This window comes from Pipistrellus kuhlii, unplaced genomic scaffold (genome assembly GCF_014108245.1).
Source record: "Pipistrellus kuhlii isolate mPipKuh1 unplaced genomic scaffold, mPipKuh1.p scaffold_m20_p_9, whole genome shotgun sequence".
Lineage (NCBI taxonomy): Eukaryota > Metazoa > Chordata > Mammalia > Chiroptera > Vespertilionidae > Pipistrellus > Pipistrellus kuhlii.
Genome location: NW_023425595.1, coordinates 45,689,433 through 45,713,442, shown reverse-complemented (window position 1 = coordinate 45,713,442; position 24,010 = coordinate 45,689,433). Strand labels below are relative to the sequence as shown.

Here is a 24,010-nt window from a genome sequence, read left to right as displayed (position 1 = left end):
ATCTTCATAACTCCATATCCTCCCTGGCTTTCCCTCTATTAATCTGTGAAGTCCTGTGTCATTTCCCTACACCTATCATCCAATTCATCCTCTCTACAGCTATGATTAAACTGTTGATTAAATTCTTCAACAAATATTTAGTCTTAATTATTACATTTTAAAATATATATATAAATTCTATTTTTTCTTCAAGCTAGTGACATTCTGCCAAAATTGTTAGTTATATGAATATTCAAATTGAAAATAAGGTTATATTTATATAACTGAAACATTGAGCCCTCTGAAATATAACATTAGAGAACCCCCTTTAATTAAATCAATTATATGTAATGTATTTTGCATTATGTGCTAATGCAACTAAGATTTTTTACCTTCTTAACTAAATATCATTATTCATTACTCCTTTCATTAAATATATGCTGTGGTTCTTCCCTCACATTTGAAATGCTAGCAGGTGAAGAACACATGGGTGTTTTAAATAAAAAGCTTTTACCATATTTTAACTTTAATATACAATAGTGGTTTTTATTATTACTGAAAAACTTTTTGTTTTCCTCAAAAATTTTTATATTCTTAATTTGTAATGTACAATCTGTGCTTCCATAAAATCACACACAAATAAACACTATAAACTGAAAGCTCTCAACTTCCTCATCACTGGTGGTGTTTATTTCATGTTTTGGTCATGTGTTTAGGCTAATGTAATCTAGGAAAAGCAGTGTGGTACTTTCAGTCTCATTAGTTTTCTAAAAAGAGTAATTTTATTGTGAAAAATAGAAATAATAAAAATATTTGAAAGTGTGCCAATCAGTATCAGTTTTTAACTGAAAGTTGATTTTTCTATTATCTGTAAACACCAAACACAGCCATCATGAATGTCCTTATCCACAGACAGCCTCTCAGTTAGTTGAGGCCTTTTTCAATAATCGGGTCCACCTCTGGCTAGGACAATGAAACCCTTAGCTACCACCCAGTAGCAGGTGACAGTGCTGAGAAGAAAGAGACACAAACCCGGGTTGACCCCTGGAGAATTTCCTGTGGTGGTTTTGCAGCCAGGAGCCATAGCCTCATGCCACTTAGAGACAAGACAGGAGGATGCTTGATGCTGGCTCCTCCCACTGCAGATTCCAGCAAAGGGACCTGAGCTTCATTTCTCTGTGGAGCTGCTGGTAGAGCTATTGTGTGTCCTCCTCTGAAGCCAACCATCACCACCACCACCACCATCAAGAGTTTTGGTCCTTTTTCTCCTCCTGGTGCCTGCCTTTCCCATGCTGCTGCGGATCTGTTCCCTCTACCATCGCTAACTGTAGCAATGCTGTCCTGCATGCTGAGCTCTTCTGGCTGCAACCCCAATGGTCCTTATTTTATAAGGACACTGTTTCCTTAAGAATGATAGGTGTTTTATAGATGAAGCTGCTCTGGCTACTGATCCTGGGGAGCTGCAGGAGCCCTGTAAACCCTCTCTCCCCTTCCTTGGGACTGAGCTGTGTCCACCTCACCACACTTCTCACTCAGTGGGTGGTTTAGGAAAGCTGCTCAGAGGCCCCAGTCAGCCAGCCAGTGCAGGACCATCTCAGTCTGTATCAGAACAGCCCAGTGGTAACTTCAAAACCTTGTATCCACATATTATCTAATCCAACAGCAGCATCTCCTGCAATGTTTCCAATAGAATTTTTCACAAACAAGGATATTCCAGAAGCATATGAATTCCATAGCATTTTCAGTAGCTAAATAAACAAATAGAAAATAACTTAAATGTTCTGAAATCTGGGGTATCATTTTATAAAATATACCACATATTATTAACCGAAGATATAAAATTTTCTGTAATTACTGGTTTATTCCATGATATTTTGTGTGTTTTTAATGAATATGTTGTATTAATATTCTAAAACAAATAATTGCACATGACAAGCCAAACCAGTGCCACATAACTCACAATACTGAATGATATTAAATTAAAAATAAAATCTCAATTCTGTCAGTCAGGTTCGCAATTTGTGAGTGATCTTAGAAGTAAAAATCTCAACTTATTACCAATACAATCAGAGGAATATATTACTATAATAAACAATTCACTGAGTTTATGAAAATCTATGTAGGACATTCACTCCATAGCATGGTAACCTGGACCTGAATTTGTTTTTCTTAAATATCATGGCATTTAATCAAGGATGTTTTCTGACTGCCAAGCTGGCCCAGCAGAAGGAGCATGATGGGACTGAGGGGCAGCCATCTTGAAGCTTATCCACACCTTTTCTTGGTTACTTAATCTAATTAAGAACCATGATGAAGGGATTTTGCAGATAGGAGCAAAATCCATTATGTTGATTTTTTAAAAATATTTTTTAAAAATATATTTTATTGATTTTCCACAGAGAGGAAGGGAGAGGGATAGAGAGCTAGAAACGTCGATGAGAGAGAAACATCGACTAGCTGCTTCCTGCACACCCCCTACCGGGGATGTGCCCACAACCAATGTACATGCTCTTGACCAGAATCGAACCTGGGACCTTTCAGTCTGCAGACCGATGCTCTATTCACTGAGCCAAACCGGTTTCAGCTAAAATATTTTTATTGATTTCAGAGAGGAAGGAAATGGGAGAGGGATACAAATATCAGAGATGATTGATAATCATTGATCAGCTGCCTCCTGCATGCCCCACACTGGGGATTGAACCTACATCCAGGACATGTGCCCTGACTAGGACTGCAACTGTGACCACTAAGTTCTTAGGTTGATTTTATTATTTTATTTATTTATTTATTTTTAAAATATATTTTATTGATTTTTCACAGAGAGGAAGAGAGAGGGATAGAGAGTTAGAAACATCGATGAGAGAGAATCATCGATCAGCTGCCTCTTGCACACCCCCTACTGGGGATGTGCCCCCAACCAAAGTACATGCCCTTGCCCGGAATTGAACCCAGGACTTTTCAATCCACAAGCCAACGCTCTATCCACTGAGCCAAACCGGTCCCGGCTCTTAGGTTGATTTTAAACTCAAGAGCCCAAACCTATTTATCTTCATAACTGCTGCTTGCGGGTCAGGCTTTTAATTAAACCAACACATAAGGACCCTTTGTATCAAGAGACCCTGGAGTGGGGCAGTGGAAGGCCATCCAACCTCCAGGAGATCCCTTACATAACTCAGCATATGCATCCGAGGCCGGGTTTATTTGTGTGTGACAGCTGCCATTTTGTAAAATACATAAACTTTTTAAAGTGTAAAATGAGATCACTTTACAGTGAACCCTTGATTTTGTGGACCTTGATTTAATAGAATTAGAATTTAAAAGATTAGGTTTCTGGGCTCTATGTCATATGTGAAAGTTAATACCTTGTTAGTTTTTTACATATTTTTATTGATTTTCAGAGAGGGAGAGTGAGAGAGAGAGAAACATCAATGATGAGAATCATAGACTGGCTGCCTTCTGCTTGTCTCAAACTGGACCAGCAACCCACAAATATTTCCTTGTCCAGAATCAAACCTGGGACCCTTCAGTCCACAGGCCTATGCTTCATCTACTGAGCCAAACTAGTTATGGCTACAGCCTGTTAATTTTGAAATGCTTTAAACAATTAATTGCCTATAATTAAATTAACAGGTTGTTATTTTTAACTAATTTATTGTCATTTTTAAAACATTTTAGTGAATAGGCTATATGTTGGAAAAAAACACTAGACATTTTGCTGACATAAGTAAATACTAGATGTCGACAACTATAGTCAGCATATTTAAATCCAGGGGTCACTGCTTCTAAACAATGTTCAAGGAATGATTAGCACATGATCACACCCCTTCCTGAGCTGTTATTGGTTGGGCTGGCTGATGTTCCCACAGGTGCTAAGCCACATCCCTGCTGTGTGCATTTGTTTACTCCTGGTGACTGTGAATACACACATTCTCTATACCTCTTCAGTATAAATTTAAAATTACCATAATACATATAGAAAACTTTTCTGTGAAATCAAACTTTCCATACATAGTTATTTATTTATTTATTTTAGTTTTTAAAATACTTACCTGAGGATATTTCCCATTGATTTTTTAAAATTTTTAAAAATTTTATCGATTATGGTATCACATAAATGTCCTCATCCCCCTATGCCATCCCAAACACCTCCCCACATATGCCCACACACACCTGTAGTCCATGGCCACTGGCTAGGCCCATATGCATGCACACAAGTCCTTTGGTTGATCTCTCCTCCTTACCCCCACCCTCCCTTACTTTCCCTCTGAGGTTGGAGAGTCTGTGATCGCTGCTTCTCTTTCTCTGGGTCTGTTTTTGTTCATCAGTTATGCTGTTCATTATTTCCTCTAGATATGTGAGATCATGTGATCCAAGAAATACCCTTGTAAGAACCAAACCCATTAATTTTTATTTATTTAATTTTTTTTTTAATGCGTGTGCTCAGTTCCCAATATGTATTATTGGTGTGTTTTTTAAAAAATATATCTTTATTAAATTTTTTACAGAAAGAAAGGGAGAGGGATAGAGAGTTAGAAACATCGATGAGAGAGAGAGAACCATTGATCAGCTGCCTACTGCACACCCCCACCTGGGAATGTGCCTGCAACCAAGGTACATGCCCTTGAATGGAATCAAACCTGGGACCCTTCAGTCCTGAGGCCGATGCTCTATCCACTGAGCCAAATCAGTTAGGGCTATTCTATTGACTTTTAGAGTTGGAGAGAGAGGAAAAGACAGAGAGAAACATCGATGTCAGAGAAGCACATTGGTTGGTTGCCTCCTGCACACCCCGAGACCAGGGCCCTGGCCTGGGAGAAGCCTGCAACCGAGGTAAATGCCCTTGACCAGAAGGGAAAGCAGGACCCATTGGTCTGCGAGCCAATGCTCAATCTACTGCATCAAAAAGGCTTGGGCTGTATACTTAGTTTTAATTACACAAACTTTTCTACATAGGTGAAAGCAGGTAAGCTAAAAGAATTTTATTTTTAATTTATAAACAGATAGGATGGATTGTTTCATTAATTATAAACTATAGAAAATGTCCAAAACCTTGGAAGTATTTTACTGTGTTTACTTGGAAATATTTTAACTATGTTCTGTTATGTAGGAAGTGCTTTGTTTGTTGCTATAATTTTTTTTTTATTATTATTATTATTATTATTAATATTATTATTATTACTTTTTAAATTCTCACCTGAGGATATTTTTCCATTGATTTTGAAAGAGTGGAGGGTAGGGTATAGGCAGAGAGAGAGAGAAAGAGAGAGATGGAAAGAGAGAAACATAAAATTGAGAGAGACAAAGATTTGTTGCCTTGTTTACAAGCCCAGAGCAGAGCAAGGCATCAAACACTCAATCAACATGCTTGACCTTTACTGGGAATCACATCCTGGGCTGGTGCTCCAATCACTGTGCCCACACAGCCAGGGCTGTTTTCATATTTTAATGTAAAAATATCTTGGCCACTACTATTTTTTTTTTTAATCCTCAACCAATAGTATCTTTATTTATTCTGGATAGAGAGAGAGGGAAAGAGGGAGAGGGAGAGAGAGAGAGAGAGAGAGAGAGAGAGAGAGAGAGAGAGAGAGAGAGAGAGAGAGAGAGAGAAATATTTACGTGAGAGGGTAAGATTGATAGGTTGCCTCAGGCATTTACCCTGGGCTGGGATGGAACCTGAAACCTGTGCCCTGACCAGAAATCAAACTCTTGCCCTGAGATCACAGATAGTACACTCTTACTCTAAAATTGCTTCTCTGGAGCTTGGAGCATAGCTCAGAGGTTGAGCCTCAACTTATGAATTAGGAGGTCATGGTTCCATTCTGGGTGGAGGCACATGCTTGGGTTGCAGGCTTGATGCCTAGTGGGAGTTATGCAGGATGCAGCCAATCAATCATTCTCTCTCATCATGGAGGTTTCTATTTCTCTCTCCCCCTTCATGCCTCTTTGAAATAAAGAGAAAAAGAAAAAACAAAAAACACTGCTTTGTCTTGCCATCACTTTGGCTGTGGTCTTGACATCACAGATATTGTTAACATGTTATAAAAATTACCAGTCAAATTAGCCATCTGGGGTGCTCTCTGCACAATTCCTTAAGTCAGTGGTCTGAAGACTCATTAATCAACAGAGCCAAATATCAACAGTACAATGATTGAAATTTCTTTTGAGAGCCAAATTTTTAAAACTTAAACGTCTTCTATCACCACTTTTACAAAATAGACTCACACAGGCCGTTTTATTTTGTGGAAGAGCCACACTCAAGGGGCCAAAGAACCTCATGTGGTTCACAAGCTGCAGTTTTCAGACCACGGCCTTAAGTGAAGCTTTCCCTTGACACCACCTCTATCCAGCCTGCTACCTGCTCCCAAAGCAGCTACTTTGAAAATCACTTTGGTCTCCTTTAAATACTTGGTTTAAGACTCACAGTAACATGATGGAAACCCACTTCAATGGGGGAAAATGACAAAGAAATAACATTTTTAAATGAATAATTCCTAACAGGACTCTGCCAAAACTTGCTCTTTAAACCTGGATGCACCTACCACTGACATATTTCTCACTAAATAAGACAGCTGTGGGAATAAAGAGATTTTGTAAGAAAAGGGGAAGGTCACCTTGACTGTAAACCTTTTGCAACAAATACGAAAATCTACTTAAAGTAGATGATGTTAATAAGTTTGTACAGTTATGATTTTTAAAAATAGTCTTTAACTTCCAAAGTAAATTACAGTCTCTGGGGACACATAATTGTTCAAAATAAAGGCAAAGGCCATTTTTTCCTTTTATTTTACTATTTCTTCAGTGAAGTATAAGAATTTTACTTATTAAGGAAATATAAATGATCCCATCAGCCAGTGTGGATCAGTGGTTAGGCATCTCCCGTGCCCCAGAGCTCACTGCTTGGCTGCCTGGTGAGGGCACTTGCCCAGGGTGTTGGCTCCATCCGCAGTGGGAGATGTGCAGTAGGCAGACAATCAGTGTTTGTCTCTCATCAATGTTTCTTTGTCTCTCTTATTTCCAGGGCCAATACTAAATGGCTGAGCAACATCAGAAGGGACAGTCCAATGTTTTAGAACTTGCCCATGGCAGAGAAGTAGCTCTTTCCTGTTTATTGTCAGCCTTATTGTAAGCCAAAGCAGGGATTCCAGCCTCTTTAATCCTCTTTTGTCATTGTTTTCCTGGGGCCATTTTCTGCGGAAAGCTGAGGGGAAAGGATTCTCAGTTTCAGTCATCTGTTCTTTGTTTTCGTCTTCAGTTGTACACCATAGATTCCCTCCTCCTTCTTTAAGCCCTTATAATTTTTTTTTTTTATTTCAGTGTGCATGTATTTATATTTTTCACTTTCCTATAATCTGCAGATTCCAGGGGTTTTGCCTTACCTTTGAAGATTGGATTCGGTGGAGAGAAATTGTGAAGTTACTATGGTACCTAGCAAAACTTACTTATAAATAACTTAGTTATTATATTTATTTATTTTGATGAATATTTTTTTCTTTTTAAAAAATATATTTTATTAATTTTTTACAGAGAGGAAGAGAGAAGGATAGAGAGTTAGAAACATCCATGAGAGAGAATCCTAGATCAGCTGCCTCTTGCACACCCCCTACTGGGGATGTGCCTGCAACCAAGGTACATACCCTTGCCCAGAATTGAACCTGGGACCTTTCAGTAAGCAGACCAAAGCTCTATCCACTGAGCCAAACTGGTTTCAGCAATATGTGGGTTTTTTAATTGATTTCAGAGAGGAAGAGAAGAAAAAGAGAGAGAGGTCAATAATGACAGATAATGATTAATTGGCTGCCTGCTGTAAGCCCCATAAGGCCATGATCAGCAAACTGTGGCTCAAAAGCCACATGCGGCTCTTTGGCTCTTGAGTGTGGCTCTTGCACAAAATACCACGGCCTGGGCAAGTCTATTTTGAAGAACTGGCATTAGAAGTTTACTTTTAAAAAATTGGCTCTCAAAAGAAATTTCAATCTCTGTACTTTTGATATTTGACTCTGTTGACTAATGAGTTTGGGGAACACGGCCAGAAGGGAATCTAGCTGCAACTCTGGCATGTGCCCTGACCAAGATTCAAACCAAGTCTATCTGGTTCATGGGTGGAGACTCAATAATTCAACCTCACCAGCCAGGCTAGTTGCTATATTTATTATTTGAAGTAGGAATGAGATTGCTGGGCCTGGCTTATAGAGTGTTAAAATACTGTATGACAAAATTAGTAATAAAGGAAATAATAGTGCAAGTGAGGATTGGACAATTCCTATAAGGGGCAGTACTATGTAACAGCAGGACAGGAAGGCACAAGGCCAACAGAATTTATTTTGCAGGATGATGAAACTGCCCTCCCTGGCCAGCCTCTCATCCCAACTGCCTTCCCTTGCAGGCCTGGTTTCCCCCAACTACCCTTCTCTGCAGGCCTATTTGCCCTTAACTACCCTCAACTGCAGGCCTGGTCATCACAAACTGCCCTCCCCTGCTAGCTCAGTCACCCCCAACTGCCCTCCCCTGATGGCCTGGTTCCCCTCACCTATCTTCCCCTATAGGGCTGGTCCTTCCAACTGCCCTCCCCTGCAGGCCTGGCTCCCTCCAAATTGTCCTACATTGCAGGCCTGGTCTCCTCCAACAGCTCTCTTATGCTGGCCATCTTGTGGCAGCCATCTTGTTTCCACATAGGGGTAGCCATCTTTGACCACATAAGGTCAGCCATCTTATGTGTTGGAGTGACACCCCATTTGCATATTACTATTATTAGATTGGATGATGTTAACATTCAAAACTTAAGTATTAGTTTGTACTTTACTCATTTGGGAAAAATCATCATGCATGATGTATGTCATAGAAGATGTTCTCTGTATTTTGCTCTATTTCTAAAATCTCATCAGGAAATTTAATAATACAGGTGTGTCTAAAATAAATTTAAATACAAGAAGAAGGCTGATTTCATGTAGCATAATATTCTTCTGCTCCATCCCTGCTGCCCCAAAGTTTAAGAGATCCCCTTTTACAGCTACATAGTATTCCACTGTATAAATATCCCACAGCTTTTTTAAAATCCATTTGCCTACAGATGGCCACTTGGGCTGTTTCAAAATCTTAAATATTGAACAATGGAAACTAAGGAGAAAATAGACAAATGGAACTAGGTCAAAATAAAAAGCTTCTGCACAGCAAAACATTCACCATCAAAATGAAAATGAAACCAATTGTATGACAGAAAATATTTGCCAAGGTTACCTCTGATATGGGGTTAATATCCAAATTATAAAAAGTACTCATACAGTCAAAATCGGTTTGGCTCAGTGGAATGAGCCTGTGGACTAAAAGGTCCCTGGTTCGATTTCAGTCAAGGGCACGTACCTGGGTTGCAGGCACATCCCCAGTTGGAGGTGTGCAAGAGGCAGCTGATGGATGATTCTCTTTCATGGATGTTTCTAACTCTCTATCCCCCTCTCTTCATCTCTGTAAAAAATCAATAAAATATATATTTTAAATTAGTACTCATACAAGTCAACAAAAGGAAGAGAAACAATCCAACAAAAATGGGCTGAATGCCCAATTAGACATTTCTCCAGTAGAATGACCAAGTGGTGGTATAATCCTAGAGTGAAATACCCTGAGACAAAATAGTAAAAGCAAGTGCTACACACAAGGGAGTGCATAGACCTTGCCAAATACTTTTTCTTTAATTCTTTAATTTTAAGTATATTGTTATTGATTTCATAGAGGAAAGGAGATGGAGAGAGTGATTGAAGCATCAATAATGAGAGAATCATTTATTGGCTGCCTCATACTCCTACATGCCTCTGACTGGAGATCAAACCTGCAACCTTGGGATGTGCCATGACTGGGAATTGTACTGTAACCTCCTGCTGTAGAGGTTGACACTCAACTATTAAGTCACTCTAGCCGGGCTCACTAACATACTTTTCAAGAAAAGAAAGTACACACTGAAAGGTATATACTATGTGATTTTATACATATTAATTTAAAGAAATTATAATCGGGGCATATTAATCTCCAGCATATGATTACCTTTCTGGAGGAGGGGATTAGACTTGGGACAAGTTAGGCAATCCTGGAATCTAGAGGTATGAGTATGTTACATTTATGTTATTAAATAGAACATTCTTTTGATAATTTCTTCACCATTTTCCGGTAATATTTAGAACCCTGGCCAAAAGCGGTTTGGTTCATTGGATAAAGCATCGGCCTGCACACCAGGTGGTCCTAGGTTCAATTCCAATCAAGGGCATATACCTTGGTTGTGGGTACATTCCCAGTGGGGTGTGCAAGAGGCAGTTGATAGATGTTTCCGAGGCCCAATCCAGAGAGCTCCCAGATACTTACCAGCCAGGTTCCCAGGTTATGAAGGCATTTATGTGCCCTGGAGTGAGAACCAGACAAAGTTCAAGAGGAAACCCCTATCTAGAGCCCTATTGTTCTAGGCCCTGCTTCTGCAGAAGAAACTTGGGAAGGATGGTATGGGTTGTTCTGGTTTCCTCTCCTGAATTCTACCTGTACCAGGATCAGCATCTTGGGATCTGGTAGTGATTTTGAGGTGATTCTCCAAAGACTCAAAATTACTTTAGGCAAAAATGCAGTTTAGTAAAAATTGGGTAAGTCTGTCATAAGTACTTCAGGATCATTTAGTATATGTTTTAAGTAAATAAATCATTCTTTTTTTTTTTAAATATATTTTATTGATTTTTCACAGAGATGAAGAGAGAGGGATAGAGAGTTAGAAACATCAATGAGAGAGATCATTGATCAGCTGCCTCCTGCACACCCCCCAGTGTACCCAAGGTACATGCCCTTGCCCGGAATCGAACCCAGGACCTTTCAGTCCGCAGGCCGACGCTCTATCCACTGAGCCAAACCGGTCCTGGCAATAAATCATTCTTAATCAAGAAAAGTGACTAAAGCTCTAGAGAAGGAGAGGAATTTAAAGGAGAAAGTATAGTTGAGCTAGTGCTTCTACTGAGGACAGTTCCTGCATCTGGTGCTCTGAGCCTTGTCACTTAACTTGATGTACTCCTTTAAATATATTTCCCATTTCATCTTGTGGTATTTCTTTCATCCAGTCCTTAAACTTGAAGTAGAGAATGTCATTGATTCCTCTTAACCCATCATCATTTAAAACCAGTCTCATATCAAGACCTGCAAACATTTGAATTTTTACTTGACTACATCTCCAATCAGTAAACATGAAAGTTAAAATAATAAATGGCATAATCCAAGTCTTAGTGTTTTATTGTCGATGCTGGTCATGATAAGGACAATTTCATAGCTTTTCCTTTTGTGAAAGTAACAGGTGTATACTTGATAAAATATCACATATTACTGGAACAATTGATAATGAAAAACAGTAGGTCCCTTGCGTGAGGGACACATGCAGGAGGCGGTGTAGAGAAGTGGTTTAAAGACCTGAAATTGTGCCACTGGGCTTGTATGATCCACTGTTTCTCCCTGGACTGTGGATGTGAGCTGCAGCCACCAGCCAGGCCTCCTGCCTGTGACCCATGGACAGTCAGTCAAGGACCAGTGGCTGAGAGCAAACAAGGCCAGTTCCAGTCCTGAAGGTGTTTTTGCAACTAGGTCATCATTTGCTGGTTTCCTTGGGCTTTCATCACAGCTTCACTCTTCCTGGCCCCACAATCCAAAGCTGTGGACACAGAGCCCAGCAGCATTCAATGGTCATGTAAAAAGTACAATAAAATTTGAAAAGTGTGCCATGCAAAAAGAAAAGAAAAATGTGGGTTCCCTATTCCACTTATATGCTTGACCCACCTTTGATTCTGTTAAGCAGATTAAACTGCTTTCACCTGATCAGTTTTATGCATTACCCATTTACCTCTTACCAGGGAAGATAGGCTTTGAATTTTCTCATGTGGCTTCTTCTCTCAGCCTTCAAACACTTAACCCTCATCCCATTTTATCAGTCTATAGATGCACTATACTTGTGAATTAGAACACTTTTATTGATTTCCTTCAGGTACTCATAAGCAATTTACCTCACACTCTTCATCTATTCAAACACATCAGGTGATGTGGCAGAGCTCATTATCCCCTCAGGGCCTGTTCCCTGGCTCCTCTGGGTTCTGTGGTTCTCTCTGCCTGGGGCACAGATCTTGCCTATGAAATTTTCCTTCACAGAGAAATCTGAGGGTACTTTCATTTATCCCCTCCATTACAACTTCTGTTTTCTGGGTTTTGTTTTCTTCTCTCTCTTGTTCTTTTCGGAACTTTGTGAAAAAGGCATATGAAAGCCAAAGACCATGCATGTCTGAAAACATTATCTATGCCACACACAGTTCTTTCATAACTTGGCTAGGCATTGACTTTTGCTTGAAAATTCTGTACCCTCAGAAATTTGAATTCATGCCTGTTTTCCAGCCTGGAGGATTGCTGTTGAGATATTGGGCCATTTGATCCCTGTTCCTTTGCCTCTTAATATTTTTAAAAGAAGATTTTGAGTATTTTCTTATTTTATTAGAGTGGAAGAGGGACAGATGGGGGTGGGATGAGAGATAGAGACAGAAAAATATTGTGAGAGAGTGTAATTTTAAATTTATAGTGAATAGCTCTCAAAGGCATGTATTCACCAGTCACCAGGAGAAACAAATGCTCACGGATGGGGGATGGCTACGTGCATGTGGAAAATGGGTCAGCCACTTTGAAACTGCTAGAAATCCAGCCAGTGACAATAGAACCCATTAATGCAGCATGGAATGCAGTGTGACCTTTTGCTCATCATTCCTGGTACAACTGTTTAAGAATGGTGCCACTTGGATTTAAGTATGTAGACTAGAGTTGTAGACGTAATATTTTTTAGTGGTGAAATCACTACAGTGTTTTTTTCCACATGTTGTAAAATTTGTCCAAAATAAGTGAACTAATTACAAAAGCATACCCTATACATTAAATTATAATCAAATTGTGGTTAAAAACATTCTTAAATTAACAGGATATTAATTTTCACACATGACACAGAGGCAGGAAATGAGACTTCCAGCCTCTAGAAGAGTGAAAGCTAAATTTCTGTTGTTTATAGGCTACCCAGTCTATGATATTTTGCTATAGCAGCTCCAAAAGAATCAACCTAACATTTTATCTATAAATCTACTGTGAGCCAAGCATTGTACAAACATGAAGCTACTCTCTACTGTTATCAGGCCTCACTGTAATTTTATTACCAGTTTATGAATGTATAGTAGTAGATGGGGAAAGAGATGATAAAGAGGAAATGATTTTAACCAATGTATTCTTACTATAATAGCAACTTCAGACTTTTAATGTCTATTTGTCCAACTCCAGTGTTTGTATTTTTTGTGACCAAACAATGCTTCTTCTTACTGATTACATTAGTCAGTCTTTGCCTCTAGACTGGGAGTGTAATGAAGTTAGAGACTATATCGTTCATCTCTGTATCCTATGCAAGGAGATGTGGCTTCCCAAACAGGAGGTGCTGAATGAATTAAAAAATGCATTCTGTCAATTCACAAGCAGAGCCCTAATTGACTATATGAATCTCACCATCTAGCCTAGGTTATAAGCTGTACCGCCACCTCGTGGCAAAAAATGAGTTCTGGGATCTGCTGATTTGAAGTAGAATGAAACATGTCTTAAACCTAGTTTTGTAAATTTAATGTCAAAAGGGAAGACAAATGACACATCTGCTAAAGAATTTTCCAAATAAGCATACCATGTCATTCCTAGGAAATTGAAAAATTTCCAGGGATTTTGAGAATAAATGCATGTGTTTACAATTAGCCTCCCACTGAAACTGAAAAGAAAGAAATCTACAGACCATAAGAGTATTAGTCTTTCTTTGAAAGCTAGATAATGTGCTAGATTGCTTCTGTTCTTTTAATAAAAATCTGCTTTAATATTAATTTTAATAAGAAGAAACAAAAAAAAAATTAGTGACTGCTTTATGTATATAGATAAGATACAACATTCAAAGTCTTGACGTGATAAATAAAAATATTTTTCACAAAATTTTTTCCTATAGAATTCTGAACATACAATTCAGTATACAGATAATATTTGTTGTGGAATTGTACATTTGAAACCTGTATAATTTTATTAACAACTGTGACCCCAATAAATTGGATAAAAGGAAAAAATAAGTGACAGTAATGTAATGAGTTGAAATAAAAATCTAGGTTACTTTGAAAAAATATTTTTCTACACCAACCTTGAATACATGGACTTTGGGTGATAATGTTATGTCAATGTGTGTTCACTGGCTGTAACACACATACATGCCATGCTGGTGGGAGATGTTGACAATAGGGGAGGTTATGCATGAGTGGGAAGAGTAGGTATATGGGAAAACTTTGTACTTGCCATGCAATTTGCTATTAACCTACAACTGCTCTAGACTAAGGTTAATTAAAAATATTTCCCTTTTTAAAAAAAATGTATTTTATTGATTTTTTTTTGTACAGAGTGGAAGGGAGAGAGATAGAGTTCGAAACATCAATGAGAGAGAGTCATCGATCATCTGCCTCTTGCACACCCCCTACTGGGGATATGCCCATAACCAAGGTACATGCCCTTGACCGGAATCGAACCCGGGACCCTTCAGTCCCCAAGCCGACGCTCTATCCATTGAGCCAAACTGGTTCCAGCTTCCCTTTTGTCTTTTAATTGTTTACAAATTTATAATCATCAACTGTAGAATTATACTTTTTCATTCACTCTTTATGAACTCATTCTGTGTTTAGCACCAAGCAAAGCCTAAAGCAAATTTAACTAGCCAGGATAACTTAGGAAATTTCTCTTAGAGCTTGGCAGGCCCTATGAAACCCCTCCTGAGACTCACATTTCCATTTCTGCTTGTGTGTGGAGAGGGTGGGTCGCCTTGTGGAGATGAGGAGGGAACATCACTGAAGGTACAACGAAAAGTATTGGGGCAAGTAGTGATGGATGGGATCAATGCGGAGAGGATGATCAAGGAAGGAGCAGGTTTTGGATTTGGGATGATTTCTGGTTCTGACACAGAGAATGCTGTTTCAGAGGAAAATTGTACTGAAGATGCCCATGAGATCTTTATGTTGTGAACTGAATTTCAGAGGCGATATAGATGTAAAATGAGGTCATGCCAGACTAAAATGAGAACATGGGAAAGCAGCAGAGCAGAGTAAGAGACCCATTCAGGAAACCAGGGTTCATGGTCCTTGAAGAAAAGGAATGCCTGATAAATGAGAGCCAATCAATACGTGGATAAGTGCATGAGCCAAATCACTCTACAACCCCATTTTCCCTCCTGATCTTGCTAGCTCCTTGTGACTCAGTTCAAGCATCACAGCCCAAGGGATAGCCACCTTCCTCTGGACTGTCAGACACCATGCACATCATGGCCCTCAGATGGTTTCCTGACAGTTAACATTCACTTTCTCTCCAATTTTATGGAAAGTGAAAAAGACTAGGTACTAAGGAGCCAAGGCTAGGTATCTGGAACTGTTCTAAGTGATTTCTTTCCCTGGATCCTTTCCCATAAATACATTTTCTTTTCATTTTCTAGGAAAGAGAGAGGGAAAAATCCCTCAGGTCTATTGTAATAATAGTGGCCCAGTGTATGGAATTTGTACATGGGGGGGGGGGGGGGGGGCTGGGGTGTCCCCTAGCTAGGCCTTACCCTCTCCAATCTGTGACCACTCAGTGGATATCCAACTGCTGGTTTAGGCACATAGGGATTATGCCTAAACTAGAAGACATCCCTCTCATGACCCAGAACCTCTGGCTCCTAACTGCTCACCTGCCTGCCTGCCTGCCTGATTGCTCCTAACCACTCTGCCTGCAAGCCTGATCGCCCCCAACTGCACCTGCTTCTGGTCTGATCACTCCGAACTGCACCCTCCTGCAGGCCTGCTCTCTCTCAGCTGCCACTCCTATGATTCAGCTCACTCCCAATTGCCCCCCTTGCTGGCATGCTCATCCCTAACTGCCCCACCCCCCACTGTCCTATTCACCCTCAATGGTCCCCCTTTCCAGCCTGCTTGTCCCTAACTGCCCCCTGCTGGCCTATTCACTTCCACTGCCCCACAACCAGCCTTTTTGCCCCAGCTGCCCCCATCCCTGATTGCTCACCTCCAACAGCCACCCCCCGTTGGCCTGCTAATCCTTAACAGCCTCTACTTGCCATCCTGCTCACCTCCAGCTACCCCCCTGTTGGAAGCCACCTATTGACTTCACAAGCAGAGAAGTGAAGACAAGGAACCCAGAAGGCTGGTCAACCTTGAAGCTCTGAAAGGTCAGAGCCAACCTCCCACTGTCTAGTTGAGACAATGATAGCTAAAGCAACCTCCACCTTTTAATCTTATGTAAATCCTTGCTGATTGGCTATTATTGGAATTGCCTGCCTAAAGCTATGTGTGGATCCCATAGTCTTAAGAGGTAGGCTCCCACCTGGCCCTCAATATCCCCAAATTAATCTTTTCTAATCTCTTTCATTTATGTGTGGCCTCCTTCAGAGCCCAAACTCTGAATCTGAACCCTGAACCACATGAGATGTGAAAGAAATTCACTACAAACGAGCCCAAATGTGGGACATTCACCTCCTGCCACTGGCTATTCAACCCGACTGTGCCCCACACAGGCCTGGTCATCCCCAACTGCCCTCCTTTCCTGGCCTGATTGCCTCTTACTATCTCTTCCCTAACCCCGCCATTTTTATTTTATTTTTTTTGTCCAGAAATTCATCTGGAAGGTCTGGCAGTCTAAATAGCATATTCCCCTTTTATTATTATAGAAGATGTTTCTAGTTTCCCTCAGCCTGCTGCCCCCAGGCAGGTTTCATTACTGTGGGGACAACAATTCAAACCTACTTTATGGAAAAGAGTTAGTGAATGTAGTGAATATACCCAGAAGCTTTGTGTAAATGTCACATTCCCAGCAAAGGAATGGCTGGAAAGTCTGCCTAACCTTTAGTCATCTTTTCAATATGGAATAAAAAAGCAGGTTTATTTCTGGAATATGATGAGTATTTAATATTAGGTCATACAATAACCCAATTCCTGATACAAATGTTTATAAGGATAATATTATTGATCCATGATAAAAGTGATATGTTAAATAGAAATACACATTATTCAGTGAAAACTATAATATAGATACATATGCATTTTCTGAACAGGTTATATAGTTTATTTTAAATGTAATATTGATCAGCATAATTTCAATAATTGCAAATCCTTTAAATATAAGTTTGAAAGTCAGAAATAAGACAGGCACATATGACTGCTATTACTTAACATTGTTCTGAGTATTCCAGCACTTTTAGAAAGAGAAAGAATTAGAGGTATAAATATGTTAAAGCTGCCATTATTTTCTAGAATGTATCCTTTATTTATTAAAATACTGAATAATAATTCACTAAGATATGTAATTATCTAACTGTTCAAACCTTAATGGCTTTCATATGAAAATGATACAATTATTTTTATCATGCTTATATTTATGAGAACACAAAATGGAAATAGCCAGAAATATACTAGTACAGGGAGAAAGAACCTAATTTATCTCACGTTAAATAGATTTTCAAACATATCAGTAAACCAAATAATCAAAGCAATGTGGTACTGTGACAATAATTCACAGGCAGACCAGTAAAATAGAATAGTGCATATTTACCTGTCTGTATCTTTCTATGTATCTATCTATGTATCTATCCATATACCTTATTTGGTTGTTATTCCTCACTCAAGAATATTTTTTTGCATTGATTTTTTGAGAGAGAAAAACTATGTGAAAGACAAATCAGTTGGGTGACTCTCAAGCACACATCATCTTGGGGAAGGGATCAAACTGCAACCCAGGTAGGTTCTCATGATCAGGAATTGAACTCAAGACCCTTTGGAGTGCAGACACTGATCACTCATAACTGTCACCTCTGCCATCCAGCTCACCACCATTGCCCCCCTTGTTAGCCTGCTCACCTCCAACTGAGGAGAGCAGCCAGGGCTATCAGGTATCTATCTGTTATCTATCTGTCTATCTATCTATCTATCTATCTATCTATCTATCTATCCCTTCATTCATACATCCACTCACCCATCCATCAACCCTGAAAGCTAAATAGAAGATTCACTTGAACCTGGAGCAACAGGAAGGAATTTAGGTTTTGCCAAGAACAAATGCAGACACTACTTGGAGCAGCAATATCCCAAGTTATAAAACATTTATTTCATGCAGGCCCTTTTTCAAATGAAAAGGCAAGCTTAGGAAATATAATTTTATTTAAAATTAGTAAGAAAGTCTCATAGAAATGTCAGCATGAAATATGCATGTATAAATATTGCCTGCTACAGGATGCTGCCCACTCTCACATTAAGAATGGCCAACTCCTTTCTCACACCAGATGCAGTGTAAGAGCCCAGAGCTACAGCTCTTGCAGAGAATATAGGAGTCACAGGCTCATGGTCGCCCCAGATGACCTCTGGAAGACAGAAAATGAGGAAAGCAAGACTTCTTCCTTCAGTAATATGCATTCTAGTGTAGTGTGCTCCTCACAGTTGCACAATCACCTCACTGTCTGTTCAAGTTCATTCATTACTGAGGGCTCCTAGGGGGAGGGGTGCTGATGGTGTAGGGGGACCCAGTAATGGGTCGACATATTTTTCTTCTCCCAGCAGGAACCTCTCTTCCCAGGTGTGTGGACCTGATATTGAGAGTACTGTCCCAATTCCCTGCTTCCCAACCTGTGCTACTCTGTACTGAGGAGGAGTGGGAGAAAGGAATAAGCAAAGCAATAAAAAGGGACAGGGGGAAGAGCCCTTCAGTTTACCCAGATGCCAAAGACCTCAGTTGGGAAGTTCTCTGTCGCACCGTCTAGGAATGAACAAAGCTCAGTTGGAGTCTGAGTCAGAGGCGTCCCCTGAGGAAGATGAGCTGGCAGCTGCTGTCGTCTTCATTGCTACTGCTGGAGTCTGAGGAGCTGCTTTCTGCCTTTGCCTCATGCTCCTTCTTTTCTTTAGAACCCCGTGAGGCACGAGAATGGTCCCCATATGTCTCTGAAGATGCCATCCTGGGAGCCAGCCCCTGGTTCCGTGCAAGCCCTTCTTGCAGAGTCCTTGCTGATGGAGACTGCACTTCTGTCTTGATGATCTTGGGGTCTGGGCCTCTACGCATTTTTATCTTACGCTTCCCAGCGCTTCTCTCTCTAGGCAGCATACTCTTCAGGAGACAGACTTTTGAGCCAGTGCTTCAGGTCCACCTTGTACTGTTTCTGCAGCTTCTCAGTCTGCTGCTTATAATGCTCCCTCTGGTCCACTGGGACACGCTGCCAGAGTCTGCAAATCTCCACCATGCGCTGCATCGGGGGCAGGCCTTGCAGCTCCTCACTGGACCACACATCCTGGTGGAACTTGTGGTATGCATTCATGGGGGGCTTCTCAGGCTCTCCACGAAATTTAAACTTAGAAAAATAGGTTTTGGGGGAAGACTTCACTTTTTTCCTATTTCTCTGAAACTTCTTGAGGTCTCTGCTTGGGCTCTCAGAGTTCTGCTCAGGCTCAGAGTGGTCTTTCCTGAACTGAGCCAGTTTCTCTTGAAACTCCTGTTTCTCCTTCAGAAAATCTTTAGTATATTTCAGCTTCATCGCCTCTGGGAGCTCCTTGTATTTCTTAGACATGACCTTAGTCAGTTCATGATTCCTGAGTTTGGGGTGCATTTGGGAATACTCAAGCCGATTCTCCATGAAGAAGCGAATGTAAGGACCCAGGGGCTTCTTGGGCATGTCTGGATATTTCTTGAGTTTTTTGCTTTTTTTGGAATTTTTAACATGTTTCTTAGCTTCCCGGACTAATTCTGTCAAAGTCCGATACTTTCTTATCTTCCTAGAAATGTCTAACCACTTGAGTTTGCACATTTCTCCAGAATAACCTTTAAAAGCTACTTTTCGCCAGTCCATACGTGACTGGGTTGTTTTGAATGTGCGTTTGTCATTGGATGGCAGATTCTTCTTCAGGCGGTCCAGTAACTTCACAATGTCTTCCTCAGGCCATTGGTCTCGGCCTTTATTCGATGCCATTTCTAGGACTTTGGGCCACTTACAAGGTGTGGGTTATGCAAACACCACAGCAAAACCTTAAAAGTCTTCACGCTGAAGAGTTAGCAGGTGAGCTATCTTGGAAGTTTTGCGGTGCGTGTTCTGTATCTCTGAGGAGAAATCGGAGAGTGAATGAGAAAAATCAAACCTCACTTGGGATATGCCCCTCATACAATTAAATGGCCTTAACAAAATAAATAAAAAAGTGCTTACCTCGGAAGCTAAATTTATGTTTACCTTCTGTAGGCTATATTTGCACTTTTCAAAATAGTCACATCACTTTTCATTCTAGCCTGCCTTTTGCCAAATCTCACCAGGACTTTGTTCAACGGAACAACTGGCTCCTCAAGGCTCAGTGTAAGAGAAAAGCCCTGGGAAGAAGAAAATATTTAAAATGAAAAGAGAAATGTGGAAAAGGCAGAGGACTGTTGCTCTCTACTGCCTTGAGTGTGGTCACCTTCTACGTGCAGCTCAGGGGTCTGTGACAGAAGGTACAGACTTTACATAAAATGAAACAGGCTGAGGAGACTTACATTCCCCTAGAGCCCTTTTCTATGAGTGAACCTTGAACTTGGAGTAAATGGCGAATTTATAGATTATCTGGAGTGCAGGAGCATTGAATGATTTCTAATGAATCATATTGGTTCTCTTCTCAAATGTCAAGGAGTGAATAAGAATTATGAAATATTTACAATTTTATTCAGTTAACTTTTCTTCATCCTTAAGCATCTGTCACTTTTATTGTGTTACAACAAGGTTTTACAATTAAACTTTAGGTTTCATACCTGAAATATAGAACTTTTCTTCTAGATATCACAATTTGTATGCTCAAGGAACATAACTTAAAAAATAATCGTGTAAATGTCTAAACAATAACAGGTTAAAATTCTCTAACTCAAGAATAAACTAAAAGTAATTACATAATTATTGTTAACTAGCCAAATTGTGTTTTCTTTTTCTTTTTCTTTTCTTTCTTTCTTTCTTTTTTTAAATATATTCTATTGATTTTTTACAGAGAGGAAGGGAGAGGGATAGAAAGTTAGAAACATCGTTGAGAGAGAAACATCGACCAGCTGCCTCTTGCACACCATCCAGTGGGAATGTGCCCACAACCAAGGTACATGCTCTTGACCAGAATCGAACCCGGGACTCTTCAGTCCGCAGGCAGATGATCTATCAGGCGTCTTCAAACTATGGCCCGCGGGCCACATGCGGCCCGAAGAGGAGTCTGATCCGGCCCGCCAGGTTTTTTGGGCAGTGAGCGCAGCCGAGGTGTTACAGTAGGAATTAGTAGTTCATATAGTCCGGCCCTCCAGCTCTCTGAGGGACCGTGATCTGGCCCCCACTTTAAAAAGTTTGAGGACCCCTGATCCCCTGAGCCAAATCTGTTTCGGCCAAATTGTGTTTTCTTAAGAGAATCTTAAGCCTACAGACAAATTAAATTACTATATATGCATTTATTTATATATATTAAGGAAAGAAGTGAGAACTCATATACTTACAAGGGTGTGCTCACCTTAAGATTGTATAATCGATCTCATAGGAAAACTCACACAGTTGGGTCAGGAGTTTTGACTTCTCTGGGTTCTTGTATCCAAAACCAGCTATAACCTTCTGAGTTTTCCAACCAACTTCAAAAGCCTGCAAACAGAATGAATCCGGCTTTTGAGACACAGTGATAAAGGGATCCCTGAATCTCCACCCTAATTAGATTGCTATAGTGTGGAATACAGATAGTAACTTCATTGATTAGATTAATTTCCTTTGGAATTTCCAGGAATAATCTATTTACTTCTCACATCCTTGGCATAGATTTTTAACCAGATTCTATTTCCATTCCTGCTCCTACAACTGACTTTATTTTGAATGGTACTGTATTTGAATATAGGTCCTTCCCTTCGTTGCTATTTTAGTCTTTCCCTCTGGTCTAGAACTTTAAATCCTCTCATCTCTGGGATGGCTGTTTAAATTTCTCATTCCTGCTCAGGAAGCCTACAGGAATAAGGTTCAGGACCAAAAGGGCCTAATAGATTTGGTTTGGTTTTCGCTTGCTGGTTTTGATTGGTTGGTTCTTTTCCCCACTGGGATTATTTCCCCCTTTCCCTTTGGAACACTAATTAGCCAGGCCCGCATGGCTCAGTGGATGAGCATTAACCTTGGAACTAAAAGGTCAGAACACATGATTGGGTTGTGGGCTTGATTCCCAGTGGTGGGCATGCAGGAGGCAGCCAACAAATGTATCTGTCTCATCATTGATCTTTCTATTTCTCTCTCCCTCTCTCTTCTCTGAAATCAATAAAAATGTACTTAAATATAAAAATGTGCCTGATAAGGTAAAAAAATCAGAAACTGACCACATGAGCCTTAAACAAATATATAGCAAACAGGACTTATGCACGGTTTTTCTAACTAATTGAACACATTTACTTTTTAGGTTAAGATGTATGAAGACACTAACATACAGTACATATATTATGTTGAATATTTTAGGTGGTTTATGATTTTCATAATTGCATAAAATTAGAGAAATGTTTTTTGAGAACTAAAACATCTAGTAGCAATATGGAACTAAAATAAAAACTAATCAGATAGCTTACACAACAAATATCCATATATTAAAATTGCTCTAATCATAGATATTGATTTCATTTCAATTATCAAGGAAATCTATTTGTCTACTTAGAGAACTTGAAAGCACTCCAACAGGTAAATTGAAATATTTGTAATAAGAGAAAGAAGGCATGAAGATATTTATTCCAAAGGAAAACAAAAAGAAATTTACTCTAAATTCTATACTCACCAGTGTGTCCTAAGAATGATCACCTGTGGAAGTTCTGTCGCTATTGGTGCCAATAGGAAATCTCTGTGCTCAACTGGCAGCTCTAACTTCAGTCAGTCTACCCTGGGGAAGAAGTGAAGTGGCCTCTGCACAGATGTGCCTTTTATATGATCCCACCCAGGTAAGGCCACACCCATTTGCTTACATTGGATTATGTCTTCAAAAGGAAGTAACCAGCTTGGCCTAAATAGATTACAGATAGTAGTAAGATGGCTGATTGGTTTACAACACACAGAAAAACATCATTTGGCCCTCTTTCATCCTAACAGAATGTAAATGAAACTTTCAAATATAGTATTATTAACTATATTCACCATCTTATAGATGCTGTAGAAAATTATGTTTGAGGTGTCATGTTACCTGTATTTTGTTGGCACTAATCACAATTTAACAAATCACTGATTCCCCTACCATGTAATTTGTTTCCCTAAATGTTAAAATGTTTGGGAATTTAGGTATGATTTTTATAAATAGGTGAAATGAAAGTAATCTAACTTTCCTGGAAAATTGAAACATGAAATCTAAATAAAACTCACCTTTTAAAATTTATGAAAAACAAATGCTAAATCCATCAAAGCCCCACATTTCCTAGAAAGAGGCGAAGTACATGCCCTCTTACCCAATGAATAGGATTGTAAATTAAGCAATGATCCCAAAATTAATTCTGGGAAAATTATCTCAAACATTTTCAACATGTTGCATGTCATCTATGGAAGCATATAGAGGAAGAAGTTTCATTTTTCAGAAAAAATCAATATTCTGTGGGCAGGATTCCCATGGTCACAGTTGATTCATGGTTGGGCCACAGACCTGACATGCTGTCTTGGTCCTCAGTAAGGGGCTTGTAGGACACAACCCATCCATGATTCTCTTTTATTATAGAAGTGTTTCTAGCTCTTTCACCCTTTTCCTTTCTCTCTTTTAAATCAATAAAATAAATTTATAAAATAAATAATAAATCAATAAATATAGTAATTAAACCATCATAAATAAGTTTTGCTAGATACCATAGTAACTTCTCAATTCCCCTTCCCCACACCAGTTTTCAATGGTAAGACAAATCTCCAAGAATAGGAGATTATAGGTCAGTAGAAAGATGAATTCATGCAGAAAAAAAAATCATAACAGCTCAAATAAGG

General features: G+C 39.6%; 1 pseudogene; it reads right to left on the bottom strand.

The window, feature by feature from the left end:
• Positions 1–18,846: 18,846 nt before the first annotated feature.
• On the bottom strand, positions 18,847–23,735 carry LOC118713754 (annotated as a pseudogene).
• Between the last annotated feature and the right edge of the window lie 275 nt (positions 23,736–24,010).